This window comes from Ranitomeya imitator, chromosome 9 (genome assembly GCF_032444005.1).
Source record: "Ranitomeya imitator isolate aRanImi1 chromosome 9, aRanImi1.pri, whole genome shotgun sequence".
In the NCBI taxonomy this organism is placed as follows: domain Eukaryota; kingdom Metazoa; phylum Chordata; class Amphibia; order Anura; family Dendrobatidae; genus Ranitomeya; species Ranitomeya imitator.
Genome location: NC_091290.1, coordinates 113,735,883 through 113,755,290, shown reverse-complemented (window position 1 = coordinate 113,755,290; position 19,408 = coordinate 113,735,883). Strand labels below are relative to the sequence as shown.

The 19,408-nt window shown below is 40.6% G+C and overlaps 1 protein-coding gene across 1 annotated transcript in view; it reads right to left on the bottom strand.

Moving 5' to 3' along the window:
* Positions 1–19,408, bottom strand: part of ZNF423 (zinc finger protein 423) — a 280,738-nt gene that overhangs the window by 245,929 nt on the left and 15,401 nt on the right. The window lies entirely within an intron of this gene.

The window sequence follows — 19,408 nt, the reverse complement described above, 5'->3', positions numbered from 1 at the left end:
AAGTTATACAATTTACTTTTCACTAAAACAAAATATGCATTTTGGGGAGATGGACAACAAAAGAACCCCTTTAATAAATATTTGACGTGAAAACCTTTCTTTGACAATAGGAAAAGTACCATATTTCTTATAAAAAATGTTTTTCTTATTTTTATTTAGGAAACAGAACCGAAAGACAAATATAATCAAAACAGATCAATTTTAAAAGCCCGGAAGGGTTAAACTCTGACATGTTGCTGCGAAGGATGTGATAATACATATTAGAAAAATAAAAATACCACAACGGATGCCGCGTCTAATTGGTCGGAGTGAAGAAGCGGACACTTTCATGCACACGGACTAATTGCTGTAATAATACAAAACCAGAAATCAAGGCTATTGCTGTTCAAGAGCAGCGGGGAGCAGCGTGTAATCAACCTGAGATATCGGACAGGAGATCTCATAGAGAGCATAGGAGCAGCTGGACTTCAACTAGAAAATTAATGGCAGCGTGAAGGGAGGTTTTTTAGGTGTTGTTTTTCCTTCTTTTTCTTTCATTGCATTAAAAACTAAAGTACATTTTAAACAGCTGCAAAACGAGTAATAGGATGGGGACAAGGTGAATGTAGGATACCAGTTCATAGATCTCACCGTACTCGTGGTACTGGTCCAGTCCTGGGGAGCGAAACTTCAGAAATTGGCCAGTCTACTCTCTAACGATGGGTAGTACACATATATCACTGGTGCTGGTACACTGCAAGTTATATGCCAGCCTGAAAATCAGAGCTGTGGAGTCGGAGTTGTAGTCGGAACCCATTTTGGTGGAGTCTGAGTGAGAGTCGGTGTCAAGGAAACTGAGGAGTCGGAGGTTTGGCTTACCGACTCTACAGCCCTGTCAGAGTCGTGGAGTCAGAGCACATTTTGGTGGAGTAAGAGTCAGAGTCGGTGTCAAGGAAACTGAGGAGTCGGAGGTTTGGCTTACCGACTCTACAGCCCTGTCAGAGTCATGGAGTCAGAGCCCATTTTGGTGGAGTAAGAGTCAGAGTCGGTGTCAAGGAAACTGAGGAGTCGGAGGTTTGGCTTACCGACTCTACAGCCCTGTCAGAGTCGTGGAGTCAGAGCACATTTTGGTGGAGTAAGAGTCAGAGTCGGTGTCAAGGAAACTGAGGAGTCGGAGGTTTGGCTTACCGACTCTACAGCCCTGTCAGAGTCGTGGAGTCAGAGCCCATTTTGGTGGAGTAAGAGTCAGAGTCAGTGTCATGGAAAATGAGGAGTGTGAGGTTTGGCTTACCGACTCCACAGCCCTGCTGAAAATGACACACACCACTTATGGGAACCAGGGCACGCTGCAGGAGAGTGCCAGGCTTTACTTGGCATTGTGCACCAAGACTAGATGTCATGCCCTCATTTACTGACACAACATGGGAAAACAGGCGAGAAACCATTATTACATTTCATACGACCATGTACTTAAAAGATGCAAAATTTCCAAATGTAATATCAGCCATTGCAATGCCCAATATGGCTGGCACAGAGATTTACACAGACTAAGTAATGTATAAACCTTGGGGGTGCCCTTCACCTTCAACATTAATTATATTAGTGAGCCAGGGAGAACAGTACAAACAAGTACCTTCTATATAGTGGAGTGATGTCTAAAAATTATACTCCATTGCATATTGGAGCCTCCATGAGTTTTGCCATGTATCACTATGTCGCCAACATCCATGCAAATACAAGGTGGCATCCATTCATAGAACAATCCTTGCCGATATGACCCAGTATAAATGAGTCAGGATGATCAGAACACGTCCCTTCTATATAGTGGAGTGATGTCTAAAAATTATACTCCATTGCATATAGGAGCCTCCATGGGTTTATCACATATAACTATTCCACCAACATACCAGATAATAGAAGGTGGCATGCATTCATAAAACAATCCTTGCAGATGTGACCCCTTTATTGCTTCATTCATTTATTAATGTAGCCCTATAATAGAACATATGCCATCTTGATTTATTAACTCCAATCTTGCTGGAGTGCAATTCTGGACCCAGTTCCCAGCATTCGACTACTCTGCACAGAAAAGAGGAGATGAAAAGCTACAGGACGCACATGGCGGAAATGTATTTTGCAGATCCTGTCCTGAGAGGAAATGCGTCCTAACAAGAAGGAGAAATCTTGAGAAGTAAGTGACACACGGCCAACTCTGAGATTAAAACTCTTTCCATAGCTTTCTGTCCAAGAGACAGATGCTGGCTCAGCTCAGTGCAACATGCACGAAATACAATGAAAAGGTTCCAAAATTAACACTTGATGCTTTTATATTTTTTTCCGCTGACACCCGGAATGATTTTGCTACAGTCCAAAAACCACGAGGACACCTTAAACTGAAATTAAAAAAAATAAAAGTAACTACCATGACTCCTTGATTTCCTCACTATCGAAGTCGAGCAGAACTGAGTAAGGAGTCTGTCTGTTCAAAATGAATTTGCAAACAAAGCATGCGCATTTGGTGCACCCTTGGGGTGGACGGGCAGTTCAGTGCACCTTGCAACCTACTCGTTTTCCATCTTCACCCTTGATTGACATTTTTGGCTTTCGAGGAGCCACATAAGGATTGAGATCGGTGAAAAACAAGTAGGTGTGAAGGGGACCAGAACTGCTTTGCCACACCAAGGGTGCTTTGAGAGCCCATGTTTGGTTTGTATGGACAGATTTTTAGTCTTCGATTTAGGCGCTATTAAAAGTTTGTGATCAAGTTTTCTGCTGGCCTAATCAGTATTCTTGATGGTAAGGATAACGGAGCCTTCAGTTCAATTCGGGACGTTAAGTTACCAAAACTCCTCTCTCCCCCCATTAAAACGTATGGGGTCCACTGGGATTCACCAGTATTTATTCGAAACTGGATTTTGCCAAGATGTCACTGCTCCATTATAGGCATAAGCCATAAGGCTAGTTTACGGCAATTATCTAAATTTACGTAGACACATAGGCACCAACCACAATGGTTTCCTGATTGTAAACAAAAACAAGTGCAAAGACTTTATTCAAAAAATGCCCTAGCTAAACACCCCCAAAACTCCTACACAGGGTTCCCATTGAAGATCTCATGGCTTCTCCTGGCATCACGTTGGAATCGGTCTGACCCTCCACACATCTTTAGCTGCTAGATGGTGGACCCAGCAAAGAGAACCACCTGGAAATAATTTGGCAAGTGAGAAATTAATTTGCAAACTATTCTTGATCATTCTGACTTTGCCAACCTCTGTAGCACTTTTGTTGATTGATGCTACCGTGCTTAGCCGGCCAGCAAAAGGCCCGAGGACGGATAGAAAAGGGGCTTCACATTTCATGAAGCACCATCCATAAAACAAAAATGCTTCTCCTTGGGATTTTTCAATGTCGATAGCAATAAACCACGTTTTCTAACTAATCTGGTAAAAAAAATATGTATGTGGCTGTGGTTTAATGCTACTTGTATTAGGCACAACCATTTTTTGGTAACGGTTATGTGCCTAGTGAAGGTTACGTATAAGTGTACACAATATTGAGGCTATCAATGTTTACCTATTGTATGAAATGTTCCCTACATATAAGACAATGACAGGGAATACACGTAACTTACATGGCAGGAGATCTTCTCATGTCAAAATGAAGACTGGAAGGATCTTGCAGAAGGAGAGTCTAAGAAAGCCTCGCTACGCCTACTTTTTCGGTGGCCACTGTAGTAGAAGCCTGTAAGTGATGTGCCACTCCTCCCTTGGCTTACATGACACAAACATACAGGTATTTGCATATACCAAAAGGAATTAGGCTTGGTTAGGAAAGATATCCCATAGAGGAATACGCTATAAAGACATGACTGTTCTTGACATTGTAACCAAGGAAAAAGTGGATTGCAGAGCCAAGAAACTCCCAGATGGCACGCTACCTACGTAGGACCGGAGTATCGAGGGACAGCAATCCCTAGAGATGGGCCTATAAATAGGAAAACAACATCAAAGTTTACAATGAACTAGAGAAATAGAAGGTAACTATGGGGGACTGTAGACTGTAAAGATGCTGATGCAAAAGTAGAGTGATCCCAAACAATACGGATGTCCAAGTGGGTCAGACTATTGCAAGGACGACAATTAAACTTATATATATGTAAATTAAATCTGCAAGGAGTTTGTATGCTCTCCCCGTGTTTGCATGGGTTTTCTCCGGGTTCTCCGGTTTCGTCCCACACTCGAAACACATACTGATAGGAAATCTAGATTGTGAGACAGCGATGGTAATGTCTGTAAAGCGCTGCGGAATATGATGGCAGTATATAAGTCAACATAATAAATACAGAAGTGCCAAAAAGTCATCATCACCATGAACAAAAAACTTTCGCTAGGAAAGTCTGAAATGGAGAGATTGTCTCTGATATCTTAGAAACTTGGCACATTACTGTAAAGTGTCAATGATCGTGGCAGCTCTACAGTATAAATAGTTCGGCTTTTTGCTAACCACTGCGTATATCCGGTCCCAAAGAACCCCTGCACTTCACCATGTACCGGGATCTGGAATTGCATAGGGGACCTGGGAGTAGCTGCTGACCGGTGGAGCAGGATGTCAGGGAATGATCAAGGTGGCCAGGTCAGAAGCAAGAGATAAGAAACCAAATCATTTGGCAGTAGAATCGAAAAAGAGAACAGGTCAGAAACAGAAATCCATGGTAGCACAACAGGAGCAGGGAACAGGGGTGTGAACCAGATTAAGTAGATTAGTGGGAATCAGGAGTTTATATAGGTGGCATCCTCACTTAGGGCTCACCACAGAGAGTGAATACTAAATGGAGATAGTGAGTAACCTCCAATTTCCACAAATGCCAGAGAACTAAGCAAGACCGTCGTAGTTGACCTTCCCGCAACGATGGTATGGTGGTGCCCAGTGAACGAAACAGTAACTGAGGGGGCAGGTACCGACATGTATGTCACAACTCTTTATCTAGTTGTCCTAACCCTCTAAGATCACAGAGCGAAAACGGATACCTCTTGGCAGCAGCACATGGGCAGTGGACACAGACTTTACCCTTAGAAGAAAAAAAATTGGGTACATTATATTAGATCCGGTTGTGTCATTTATGAACATATTAATCCATCCTAAACTGTATTAACTTGGCAAAACATCAAGCAAAAAAAAAATACATTTTCATGATGATCCTTGAGATTATTTCAAGACTGGATCCTAAATGTTCCTATTAAGTAAAAAAAATATTGGGTATAAAGATACAAAGCACATATACAGTTGAAACCAGAATTTTCCATACACTGTATAAAAAGACACATCTGCAGGTTTTTCTCAATATCTGACATGAAATCAGAATAAACCTTTCCTGTTTTAGGTCAATTAGGATTACCATAATTATTAATATTTGCCAAATGCCAAAACAATACAAGAGAATGTTTCAAGGCATTTTTATTACTTGCTGCAAAGTTAAATGTTTACATACACTAAGATTACTATTCCTTTAAACAATTCAGACTGCCCGTATGATGAGGTCATGTGTTTGGAAGCTTTATCTGAGTTAATGAGAGACACACTTGTGGATGTATGTTAATGCACACCTGAAAAGCACTGCTTCTTTGTGTAGAATCATTGGAAAGTCTAAAGAAATCAGGCAAGATATCAAGAAGATATGGTGTGGTCTTGCACAAGTCTGGTTCATCTTTGGGTGCAATTTCAAGATGCCTAGTGCCTCATTCATCTATACAAATAATTATACACAAGTACAAACAAGATGCGAATGTCCATCCATCATACCGCTCAGGAAGGAGATGGGTTCTGTGTCCCAGAGATGAATGTGCTTTGGTCCGACATGTTCATATCAACCCAAGGACAAAAGCAAAAGATCTTGTGAAGATGATGGCGGAAGCTGGTAAGATCAATATCCACAGTGAAACGAGTACTGTATCAACATGGGCTGAAAGGCCACTCTGCCAGGAAGAAGCCATTACTCCAGAAGAAACATAAAAAAGCCAGACTAATGTTTGCAAATGAACACAGGAACCAAGACCTTAATTTTTAGAGACATGTCCTGTGATCTGATGAAACTAAAATTTAACTTTTTGGGTATAATGACCATCGTTACGTTTGGAGGAAAAAGGGAGAAGGAATGGGCCCAAATTCTGACCAACTATTGTGAGAAGGTTGTGCAAGGATATCCCAAATGTTTGACCCAAGTCATTCAGTTTAAGGGCAATGGTACCAAATACGAATGAAATGTATGTAAACTTTTGACTTTGCAGTAATTAATAAAAATGCCATAAAACATTCTCTCTCTCATTATTCTGGCATTTGGCAAATATTAATAATTATGGTAATTCTAATTGACCTAAAACAGGAAAGGTTTATTCTGATTTCATGTCAGATTTTGAGAAAAACATGCATTTTTGTCTTTTATATAGTGTATGCGAACTTCTGGTTTCAACTCTATATATATATATATAAATCTTCTATTGAAATGTCTATATAACCTCATACTAAGCATTGGGACGACTGATCACTCTGGATTCCCGCATGTATGCTATGTTCTCACAACTTCTGCCAGACATCATTGGTGGCTCCTTTCTCCAAGAGAGATTGGATAGAAGTGATCCTGTTGGATCCTCAATACGGCCAATTCACATTTTTTTGGTGTAATTTTCTAAAATAATGGTGAAAATTCTGTACTTTTGTCCTGAGAATAGTGAAAAAAACACAAACCAGGATTGATACTTGTGAATAAACCCTTACTTTAATGGCAGTCTGTCCTCACAGTCTACTAAACACTAAGGTTATTTTGAAGGAACCCCTCTATTAAAAATCATTCAGGCATCACATTCCTGAATGTTAATCCTATGGAAAAAGCCCTGAAACAGTTGAATGCTTATACAAATGTAGCTTAGCTCAAGAGTAGTGATGAGTGGACCAATGGAAGATCGGGTTTTGGTATCTGACCCCAACTTTAGTCCAAAGTTCGGTCTGGGTACCAGAACTTTCTGCAAACTTAAACCAGAACCTGAGCACGGACCCCAAATGTATGGGGACCCGAACTTTAGCGTAGGAAAAAAATGTTCTCTCTACCTCTCTCTACACAAGACTCCCCTCCCCTCGAACCCCGAACAGTGCAACAGACTTCCAGGAGAAGCCTAGGACACTAACAGGCTGGTACGAACCCCAAACTTTTAAGTTCGGGTTCGCTCGTCTCTACTCGAGACTTTACTGATCTTATTTTGGTGATCTTTTCTAAAGTTATTGGAGATTCTAACTTGCGAAACACCACCAATCTGATTATTATAGAGGTCACGGTGCTTTGGGGAGCGCTGCAACGTTTCACGGCCTACCAGGCACCTTCTATTGGGTAGTGGTTGTGCTGGTACGGAACCTCCCTGCAGCTCCGTCCTATTAAAGTGAATGGGACTGATCTGCAGTACCAGGCACAGCCACTCTCAAATGCGTGGAGCTGTGCCTGGTAGACAGTGAACAGCCGCGGCACCTATTCAGCAGGATCAGCGGGGGCACCAGGACTCAGACCTCCACCGATCAGATATTAATGATCTATGGACAGTCATAATTCCAAGAAAAGCCCATTTGACAAAGGATGCATAAATCTCTCAGAACGCAAGGTGCCGATACATTTATCCATCTAAATACTAATGTAAACTTTACATTCCCTTACCATGGCCTTCATTATAAGTGCTGGAGAAACAATATCATGAAATATTTACACTGGCTAAACATTTACAATGCGTATTAAGGAAGATCGATCAGACCTAAATGAAGAACTCTGGTGATATAAAGACTAGAAGGATCAATTCTGTGTGCGGCTTTTATTAAAGGACCCCATAGAAACGAGATGCAATATTAGGGGCTTCTTTACTTGATGGAATTTGAGATTACAGTTTGCACTAGTTCACACTGGGTTTTTGACATATTTTATGAAAATTATTTTATTATCTTAATTATCTTCATTTCATTTACGGTATGTTTTGGGGGTTAGGCCGCTCCTCGAATTCTTCTGGTTGCACACAAGGACAACCGTGTAACCAAAAATATATTGTTGATGATATTTCTATGACCCAAGGCTGGGCATTTTGCTCAGCAGATGTCCACAAACCACATTTCATTTGACCTTGGCCGGGAGAGCTGCAGCCAGCTACCACTCACGGTAATGAATCCTCAACATGCTTTCTATCGTGCGCCACCATATACACGCACACAAGAAAAAATAAGATGAAGACTACTATGCATCGTATACTTTCCTATTCGCTATGCAGTGAAGGGGTTAACTCCGTTCCAGATGCACGCGCAGGATTTTAAGCTCCATACATGTTCTGCTATTCTAATAGACAGGTGGTTTAGCACCGACACTTGAGTCCTGTCGTTGAAAGCGCGCCGTCACCTGATACAAACCTTTTATGGCAAGGAAAAGGCTTTATTCTAATTCCGCTCTGAACAGTTGTGCTAATAACCTGGAGCGAAGGCCTCGCAAGCTGTTTGCATGCTGGGTCCAGCGCCATTACCAAGATGATCTGAAATTATGTAGCTATTCCATCAGAGCTTCATGCAGATTAAGTGACCCGACGGATGCCAGACGCTGCACAATAGAGGTGGTCCTACCAAAGTATAGATTACATAGCCGTGACTTTCGCATAGAAAAAAGGGATTAAAATGAATGTCTTCATTAAACGGACATTTTTCCCCCCTTTATTTTAATACAGAAATTGTCGGACCACCGATGAGTATTATGGCTGGAAGCAGAATCCACCGTAACAAAGGAATTAACGCAATACATCCGTAAGAATCGTTAATATCTGTATCTACAGCACGTCCATCTTGGACTAGTCTTTTCTTACAAAAAGGCATGGAGTTTTGGCTCAAAATTATTTTTCTAATTTGCCATCATTGCGATTTTCTGTTTTTTCCTCCTTTTTTCTCCCCCAAGAGCCATAATTTTTTATTTTTCAGTCAATATAACCAGATGAAGGCTTGTAGTTTTTGGGGCGAGTTGTACTTTTGAGTGACACCATTGATTTTACCACATAGTGTACCGGAAAACAGGGGGGAAAAAAAAATTCCAAGTGCGGTGAAATTGCAAAAAAAAAAAAATGTAATTCCATAATTGTTTATTGGGTTTTTATTTACCATGTTCACCATATGGTAAAAATTGACCTGACAATATGATTCTCCAGGTCAGTACGAGTACAAAGATACCAATCTTTTACACGTTTTTTGGTTTGTTTTTGTTATTTAAATTTTTAAATAAAGTTCTGAAATTTTGTAAGAAAATAATTTGCTATGTCACCATTTTCCGGTTTTCATTTTTCAGGATCTGGGGCTGGGTGATGGCTTATTTTTTGCGACTTGAGCTGTCGTTTTTACTGATACTATTTTGGGGTAGATATGATGCTTTGTTCGCATCTTATTGCATTTTATTACAATGTTGCGGTGCGCAAAAACATAATTCTGGCGCCTTTTTTTTTTTGCGTCGTTTACCGATCGGATTGATTGCTTCTATATTTTAATAGATCTGACACTACTAAATGTGTATTTTTTTATGGTTTTATTTTCTATGGGTCAAAATAATTTTTTTTTTCCATATTTTTAACAACTTTTTTTTTCACAATTTTTACTGCCTTCGATAGGCCCCTTAAGAGACTTTAAGCTGCAATCCTCTAATTGCCAGTAATATACATAGCAGTGCTTCAGCCTTCTCAAGACCCCCGGCTATTATGACAATCTATCGGCGCCCCGCGATCACGTGGCGCCAATGGGTGGGATTTGTGAGGGGCTTCCAAATGGCGCATGTAAAATCCCACTGTCAGCGATTGATAGCGGAATTTAACAGGTTAACAGCCGCGGGCACACACTGCAAATTGATGGCAAAAAAGATTTCAGAGGCAACGGAATTTCTGACAGAAAAATCAAGTCTGTATAAGAAATGGTCTGATAATCCGCTATTTGTTACCAGCAAAAAATAATGTTGGTTTAAAAAAAAAGTTAATACATTTTTATTTCTTTCTGTTTTTGTTTGAAGCCTCCAGCACGCTAGCTAAAATTTTTCACTTTCTTTTTTTTACAGTTTTCTACGACTTCCTGTATATCTGATATGGGCCTGAATTATCAAAGCCTCCTAAAAGGAAAACTGGCTTTGTTGCCCATAGCAACCAATCAGAGCTCAGTTTTCATTTCTTAAACTGCTCTAGTAAAATGAAAGCTGTGCTGTGATTGGTTGCTATGAGCAAGCGACCATTTTTATTTTAGGCCTCCATTTCCTTGGCCCGTTATGTTTTCGGTACAGACGCTGGATTGGTCCCCTGGCATCCTGCTAGCGGCTAATGGGCATTCATGTGCCCAGGACCCTCTGAAGTGAACGCTCACAAACCTCTCCCTCGAGACTAGTGGTCTCCTAAATGAACGCTGGAGCCATCATTCAGGGCAGAAGAGCGACCACCATACAGAGCCCTGCACAGAGTTTTGGATGCTTTAAGGCTAAGGTCACACTAGGCTTTTTTTCTTGCTTTTTTATGCTAATTTTCAGCTGCGTTTTACAGTACCAGCAAAGCCTATGAAATTTCAGAAATCTCATGCACGCAGCTTGTCTTATTTTTAATCATTATTTTGTGCTTTGCATGGTTTTTTGAACATAGAATATCACTTCAGCGTTTTCTCATCGTTCTCATCATTGACTAGAATGAGTGTTGAAAAAACGCAGTTTTGATGCGTTTTTTTGGTGCCAAAACCCCAACACTAAACTTTTATCAGCATGCAAAAGAGACAAATGTAGAATGCCAAAACTGCCGCGCAAAAAACACATTTAAAAAAAGCTGCAAAAAAATTCAAGAAAAAAACTAAAGAAAAAAAAAGCATACAAAAGCCACAAAAAAATTTACAAAAAAATCTGCTTTTTTTCTGCAGCTTTTTTTCTGCCAAGAGATCAGGTTTTCCTGCAGAAAAATAAATGCTTAAAAAACTCCTAGTGTGAACTAACCCTTAGACTCTGTTCACATTGCGCTAAACTTCTGCATTTGGCCTTTATGTAAAAAAAACGTTCCTGGCCTATATATGACACTAATGGAATATGCTGGCATCCCAGAACCAAAATAAACATTTGGTTTCCAATTCATTATTGCATTTGTGTCGGTTTTTCGTTTCGATTTTTGAGCTTTTCATTTCCGCCTTTTTTTTTTTTTTTTTTTTTTTTTTTAAGCCTTTTTATTTTGCGGGCTGATTCAGAAGTTGCGTCTTAAAAATAAATATTGAAAAATGAATAAAAAAATAAAATTCCTGAGCCACGGGTGCCAATTTGAAGAATTTGGCCCAAAAAACATCAATGAATTCTAAAAACACAAAGAGGGAAAAAAAAAAAAAAAAAAAAACAGCGCAAATGTTAAATGGGGCCCATGTGTGGCCGAGGTTTTGGTACAAGTCTCCTCCTTCCCATACACTGCATAGGACATAGGGATCACAATTTTCTGACGTCTTACATTCCACAGCTTCCTTTGTTTTACATGGGGCTGCAGAGAATTCGAAGTGTCAGTGATATTTATCAGCCGACAGATGATAATTATGACTCGACATCACGGCGATTTCACTGTTCCGCGAGATATACATCACCGAGCGCTGACAATGGCTAATCTGCATTCCAGATCTCGGCTATAATGGCGTATTCCCTGCACAGCGCTCCTAATTAGAAAGGAAAAGCTAAATATATGTAAATACCATCACATTAAAACTAAAACAGGATTATAAATTGCACAAACGAAAAGGGCTGAGGACGGATGATGACATTTACATCTCTGGGAACGGAGGGCAAGTGAGGAAGGATTAAAGGGAAGAAATAAATCTGTTGACTAAATCATTATCTTACTTTACGGCACTATTTAATGGTATAATATGTGCACAATAAATAAAAAAAAATAACTTCAAGATCTGTCGCCAGGTTTCAAAACACTAACTACAGGGCTAAAAAGAATAATAATTAAAAAAAAAAAAAAATATATATATATATATATATATATATATATATATATATATATATATATATATATATATTTATTAGACCCAATGGGGCTGGTATACTTACCTTGAAAATACATATCAGAATGGCTAATACTTTTGTAACGATTTTCCTGTCTGATAATAAAATTAGCTATGGGAAGGATGCCTTCATGTAAACTTTACAGTAAATGCTAAGGTCCAGCCCACTTTCACTGTCTTTGGCGTGCGAGATGCCCATAAACTGCGTGTAAAGTTTGTGTTGCTACTGAAAGAGAACATAGATATTAGTGAGCCATTGATCAGACTGTACCCCCCCCCCCCTCCATTAAGGAGGCCTTATGCAGATGTCCTTTTTAAAATATAATGACAAAAAAAGTCTGACTGGTACTTCCAAACTCATGGGAACTGGTACCAACTAGGAGCAGCTACCTCCATATACAATAAACAAAAAAATCAGGCTTGGAAGAGAGGTTTTCACATCTACCCAGGAATTCAGACTTCAGTCTTAGAGAGGTATTCACATTAGACACGTTAGGACCAATCGGTTGAGACCACCTTGTCGTTGGTTGCTGGGCATGCATGAATTGGTCAAATGATGTGCCAAGTGTCCTCACCTACCCATAAAATCAGACTTGGAAGAGAGGTTTTCACATCTACCCAGGAATTCAAACTTATCTTAGAGAGGTAGTCACACTAGACACATTGGACCCATCAGTTTTTCAGACCACCTTGTCGTTGGTTGCTGGGCATGCATGAATTGGCCATATTATGTGCTAAGTGTCTCATTTTCTCCCTAGTATCCAGAAGCCATATTGCTATTCATATTGACATGCTTTACCACTACAGAAAGCAATTTTTTTTATTTTCCTTTTTAAACTTCTAACCGTGTTCTTCGCAAAAAGACCATGGATCCTTTGTAGGCGAGGATGCTGTGCACATGTCTGTTTTCATATTTGCAGAGTCTGCAAAAAAAAAAAATGCATTTCTAATCCAAGTCATGGACACAATTATCCATAGGCTATGTGCACACGGGCCGGCAAATTTATTGGGCCAGACATGATTAGCTCCGTGCGCTCATCAGAATATCAGACGGGTGCAGGAGCTGCCTGAATTTCCCATGGAGTAGATTGTTCCGTAAATCGAAGGTTCTGTTTTTCACACAAATAAATATACCGTAAGTCCATGTGCAATCTGTGCACTGCCATTTTTAACAATGAAATGGACAGGAGAAGCTTTGACATTTTTTTATTGGCTTACTGATAGTAAAAACGGACACACTGAGCAAATACTGATGAAAATCCGAATTGTGACCCATAACACTGATGACAATCAGTCCTTTTTTTTTTTTTCCACTTCTCAGAAACCATGGCTGTCTGAACGAGGCCTAAGATGAACATTACTATACAGGAATATTAAATGATAAAACAGAGAAATGTTTCACGTGTTCAAAATCTGACGCTTCTTAATTAGAATTTATTTTGTTGGTAGATAATTTCCTTTAATTAGATTATATAGCTAATTAGCCACACGAGGTTAAATTATGCATCCAGCCAGGGATGATTCATATCAGCGGGTTATGACCACATCAGTAAGATATAGAGGAGCGTAATTTGGACACATTGCTACTGCACAAATCAAAGCCTTACAATGAGCGTGCATTTCAGGGTCTAAAACATACTAATATGTTCTTTTACAGATTTCATATTGTTAGTACAACTCGCCAACTTTGATAAAAGCAGCAGGCAGGATTTATTGACGTCATTATTAGGTAGACCAAAACTGTCAAATAGTATTTTATTCTTTTATTTCATTAAAAAAAAAAAAAAAAGATATATATATATATATCAAAAACATAAAGGGAACACTAAAATCCCACATCCTAGATATCACTGAATTAAATATTCCGGTTGTAAATCTTTATTCATTACATAGTTTAACAGTAAAATCTAAAAATGATCAACGTAAATCATAACTAATATACCCCGGAGGTCTGCAGTTGAAATGAGGCTCAAAATCAAAGTGGAAAATGAAGTTACAAGCTGATCCAACTTCAGTGGAAATGCCTCATGACAAGGAAATGATGCTCAGTAGCGTGTGTGGCCTCCACGTGCCTGTATGATCTCCCTACAACACCTGGGCAAGCTTCTGATGAGGCGGCGGATAGTCTCCTGAGAGATCTCCTCCCAGACCAGGACTAAAGCATCCACCAACTCTTGGACAGTCTGTGGTGCAACGTGACGTTGGTGGGTGGTGCGAGACATGATGTCCCAGATGTGCTCAATCGGATTCAGGCCTGGGGAACGGGCGGGCCAGTCCATAACTTTAATGCCTTCATCTTGCAGGAACTGATGACACACTCCAGCCACATGAGGTCTGACATTGTCCTGCATTAGGAGGAACCCAGGGCCAACCACACCAGCATATGGTCTCACAAGGGGTCTGAGGATCTCATCTCGGTACCTAATGGCAGTCAGGCTACCTCTGGCGAGCACATGGAGGGCTGTGCAGCCATCCAAAGAAATGCCACCCCACACGATTACTGACCCACTGACAAACCAGTCATGCTGAAGGATGTTGCATGCAGCAGATTGCTCTCCACGGTGTCTCCAGACTCTGTCACGTCTGTCACATTTGCTCAGTGTGAACCTGCTTTCATCTGTGAAGAGCACAGGGCGCCAGTGGCAAATTTGCCAATCCTGGTGTTCTGTGGAAAATGCCATGCATCCTGCATGGTGTTGGGCTGTGAGTACAACCCCCATCTGTGGATGTTGGGCACTCAGACCATCCTCATGGAGTCAGTTTCTAATCGTTTGTGCAGACACATGAACATTTGTAGCCTGCTGGAGGTCATTTTGCAGGGCCCTGGCAGTGCTCCTCCTGTTCCTCCTTGTACAAAGGCTGAGGTAGCGGTCCTGCTGCTGGGTTGTTGCCCTCCTACGGCACCCTCCACGTCTCCTGGTGTACTGGCTTGTCTCCTGGTAGCGCCTCCAGCCTCTGGACACTATGCTGACAGACACAGCAAACCTTCTTGCCACAGCTCGCATTGATGTGCCATCCTGGATGAGCTGCACTACCTGAGCCACTTGTGTGGGTTGTAAATTTCGTCTCATGCTACCACGAGTGTGAAAGCACAACCAACATTCAAAAGTGACCAAAACATCATCCAGAAAGCATTGGTACTGAGATGTGGTCTGTGGTCCCCACCTGCATATCCACTCCTTTATTGAGTGTGTCTTGATAATTGCCAATAATTTCCATCTGTTGTCTATTCCATTTGCACAACAGCATGTGAAATTGGTGTTGCTTCCTAAGTGGACAGTTTGATTTCACAGAAGTTTGATTTACTTGGAATTATATTCTGTTGTTCAAATAATATATATATATATATATATATATACACATATATATATATATATATATATATATATATATATATATATATATATTACAGTTAAGTCCATATATATTTGGACAGACAACATTTTTCTAATTTTGGTTACAGACATTATCACAATGAATTTTAAACAAAACAATTCAGATACAGTTGAAGTTCAGTAATAAACTCCTGGGTTGCTTTGGCTTTATGTTTTGGGTCATTGTCCATCTGTAGTATGAAACGACGACCAATCAGTTTGGCTGCATTTGGCTGGATCTGAGCACACAGTATGGCGGCTCTGAATACCTCAGAATTCATTCGGCTGCTTCTGTCCTGTGTCACATCATCAATAAACACTAGTGACCCAGTGCCACTGGCAGCCACACTGTTAAACTGTAAAGCGCTGCGGAATTTGTTGGCGCTATATAAAGATTATTATTATTATTATGCATGCCCAAGCCATCACACTGCCTCCGCCATGTTTTACAGATGGTGGTATGCTTTGGATCATGAGCTGTACCACGCCTTTGCCATACTTTTCTCTTTCCATGATTCTGGTAGAGGTTGATCTTGGTTTCATCTGTCCAAAGAATGTTCTTCCAGAACTGTGCTGGCTTTTTTAGCCTTTTTATTCTTGATGCTTATGAGTGGTTGCACCGTGCACCATCCTCTGTATTTACTTTCATGCAGTCTTCTCTTTATGGTAGATTTGGATATTGATACGCCGACCTCCTGGAGAGTGTTGGTCACTTGGTTGGCTGTTGTGAAGGGGATTCTCTTCACCATGGAGATTATTCTGCGATCATCCACCACTGTTGTCTTCCGTGGGTGCCCAGGTCTTTTTGCATTGATGAGTTCACCAGTGCTTTCTTTCTTAGGATGTACCAAACTGTAGATTTTGCCACTCCTAATGTAGCAATTTCTCAGATGGGTTTTTTCTGTTTTCGCAGCTTAAGGATGGCTTGTTTCACCTGCATGGAGAGCTCCTTTGACCGCATGTTTACTTCACAGCAAAACCTTCCAAATACAAGCACCACACCTCAAATCAACTCCAGGCCTTTTATCTGCTTAATTGAGAATGACTGTTGTGAATTCTGTTGTCAAGCTCCCTCCTGTGGTCATGAATGGTACTTCGGCTGGTTCTGTCCATGTGCTTCCTCTGGTGGTTGTGAGTGGGGCTGCGGCTTCTGAGTTTCCTTCCACAGGTGACGAGGTTAATTCGTTAGCTGGCTGCTCTATTTAACTCCACTTAGATCATTGCTCCATGCCACCTGTCAATGTTCCAGTATTGGTCTAGTTCACTCCTGGATCGTTCTTGTGACCTGTCTTCCCAGCAGAAGCTAAGTTCCTGCTTGTTTTTCTCTGTTTGCTATTTTTCTGTCCAGCTTGCTATTTTGATTTTTGTCTTGCTTGCTGGAAGCTCTGGGACGCAGAGGGAGCGCCTCCGCACCGTCAGTCGGTGAGAGGGTCTTTTGCGCCCTCTGCGTGGTCTTTTTGTAGTTTTTTGTGCTGATCGCAAAGTTACCTTTCCTATCCTCAGTCTGTTCAGTAAGTCGGGCCTCACTTTGCTAAATCTATTTCATCTCTGTGTTTGTAATTTTCATCTTTACTCACAGTCATTATATGTGGGGGGCTGCCTTTTCCTTTGGGGAATTTCTCTGAGGCAAGGTAGGCTTTATATTTCTATCTTTAGGGCTAGCTAGTTTCTTAGGCTGTGCCGAGTTGCATAGGGCGCGTTAGGAGCAAACCACGGCTATTTCTAGTGTGTGTGATAGGATTAGGGATTGCGGTCAGCAGAGTTCCCACGTCTCAGAGCTCGTCCTATATTATTAGTAACTATCAGGTCATTCCGTGTGCTCTTAACCACCAGGTCCATTATTGTCCTAACCACCAGGTCATAACAAATGACATAACGAAGGGATTGCCCACACCTGTCCATGAAATAGCCTGTGAGTCAATTGTCCAATTACTTTTGGTCCCTTTCAAAACAGGGTGGCACAGGTTAAGGAGCTGAAACTCCTAAACCCTTCATCCAATTTTAATGTGGATCCCCTCAAATGAAAACTGAAAGTCTGAACTTCAACTGCATCTGAATTGTTTTGTTTAAAATTAATTGTGGTAATGTCTATAACCAAAATTAGAAAAATGTCTCTGTCCAAATATATATGGACTTAACTGTATATATTATATTAAAAAACAAACAATTAAAAAAAAGGAGAAACAAAAATGACCACACAGTAACAGCAGCCATAAACCTGAGACTGATTTAACATTATCTCACCATAAGCATGCATCTGGGTACATGTTTATTTGAAAGGGTTATTCAGGCTCCACCATGAATTCCTGTAGGCATGCTATGCGATTGCTGAATCACCACAGTACGCAGTTTGCACACAGTCAAGATTCTGCTCTTTCACCAGTCATCACGTAACTGCATGCATGCGATTTGCAAACTTCTATCCAATAACTTGTAATTTTTCTTCTTAAAAAGAACATTGAGGGGAGCAGAACATTTTTTTTTTTTTAAATGGACGTAACCGATGTTACATAATGGGTGCAGAGAATTTGCACCCATCAAAAGATAATGGTGGGAACATAGCTTTAGTGTAAAGACTAGAGGGGTCCGGTGAACATTCATTATGCCACCTAACTCCATAATCCCCAGATTAGGACCAGTGTGACATGCCCTATTATCATTGTCCACGTGGCCCCAAGAATATCAATGCATCAAAAAACCAAAAGCGGGACTCATCATTGAAGAGGAGAGACCCAGATAGGGGTGATGTCAGGTCAACGCTACACCTATAGCATGTAAACCTATGCCATGTAAACACCTCCTAATGATTTGTGCTGACAATGTCTGAGTGGTAAGTGACATCCAATCGTGGAACCAGTGGTACGGCCATTTTTCTAAAGTGTAACAGTAGTGTTTATTTAATACTACAATGCCAGGCTGTATGATGCTCATGTTACTGTGAGCATCCGGAGTCTAAACGTGCTACCAGAGTCTCCACAATTGTCTCCCATTGCATACATCTGGGACGTCATTGGTCGCCAATGGGAGCTGCCAGCAGAGGATCTTGATGATATGCCCAAATCCATACTAAATACTAGCAGATGTATAGATAGATGTATCTGCGTCTTTGAAATCAACGGCGTTGTTCCACCCCAATACAGTACGGCAAAAATGAGATGTGAACCCGTCCTTCTACTAAACCACATGCTCGTTTGACCAAAATATACAGGAAAACATCACCTATGTCACGTATCCTTAAAAGCCACACACGGCACAACGCCAATACTTTCACTAACAAATACTCCTTAATAAAAAAAATGAAAGAAACTCCTTTGCATGAAGATGGATGAATGAAAGCAAGTTTTCTTAGAAGCTGATAGAGAAACAAATTTACCAAGCATGGCTGCTTCTTTAAAAGGCAAAATTCCATCAATTAACTTCAGGCAATAAAGACTTAAAAACACACACACATTCAGAGATGAAAACAAACACTCCAATTAGCTCACGCTGCCTTCCCGGCTCTTTACAAGTAATGTGCCTTTGTGGAGTAAAGCGATTCCTCTTTCATCTTCCAGTGGTTTAAGTGGTACGTCTAATCTCCAGCTCTCGTTTCATCATTCAGCATATGTCACTTCCAAGACCCCCGCTCTAACCCAGGGGTCCCCTCTATCTAGAAGTCTGGAAGAATTTCCGGGGTCTTCCGAGCAGAATTTCACACTTTTTAGTGTTAATAAATTTAGTACTTTATTAATATAAACATATTAGAATCAATGTATCCAATAAACGTCATAATAGATCTAGCAGATCCGTAATAGTTTAATGGGTTTTTGGAAGGTGGGGGCAGATTCAGGTATCAAAAATGAACGATAACTCAGAATAAAAAAAAATGTTCAGAATGTTCTTTTTTCCATTTAACAATTCTTATTTATAAACAAAAATGAGAAATCACTTCATTAAATTCACATGCACATTAGCAGCCATAGACCGACCCAAAGCTTATCTGTTGTACTGAAGCATCT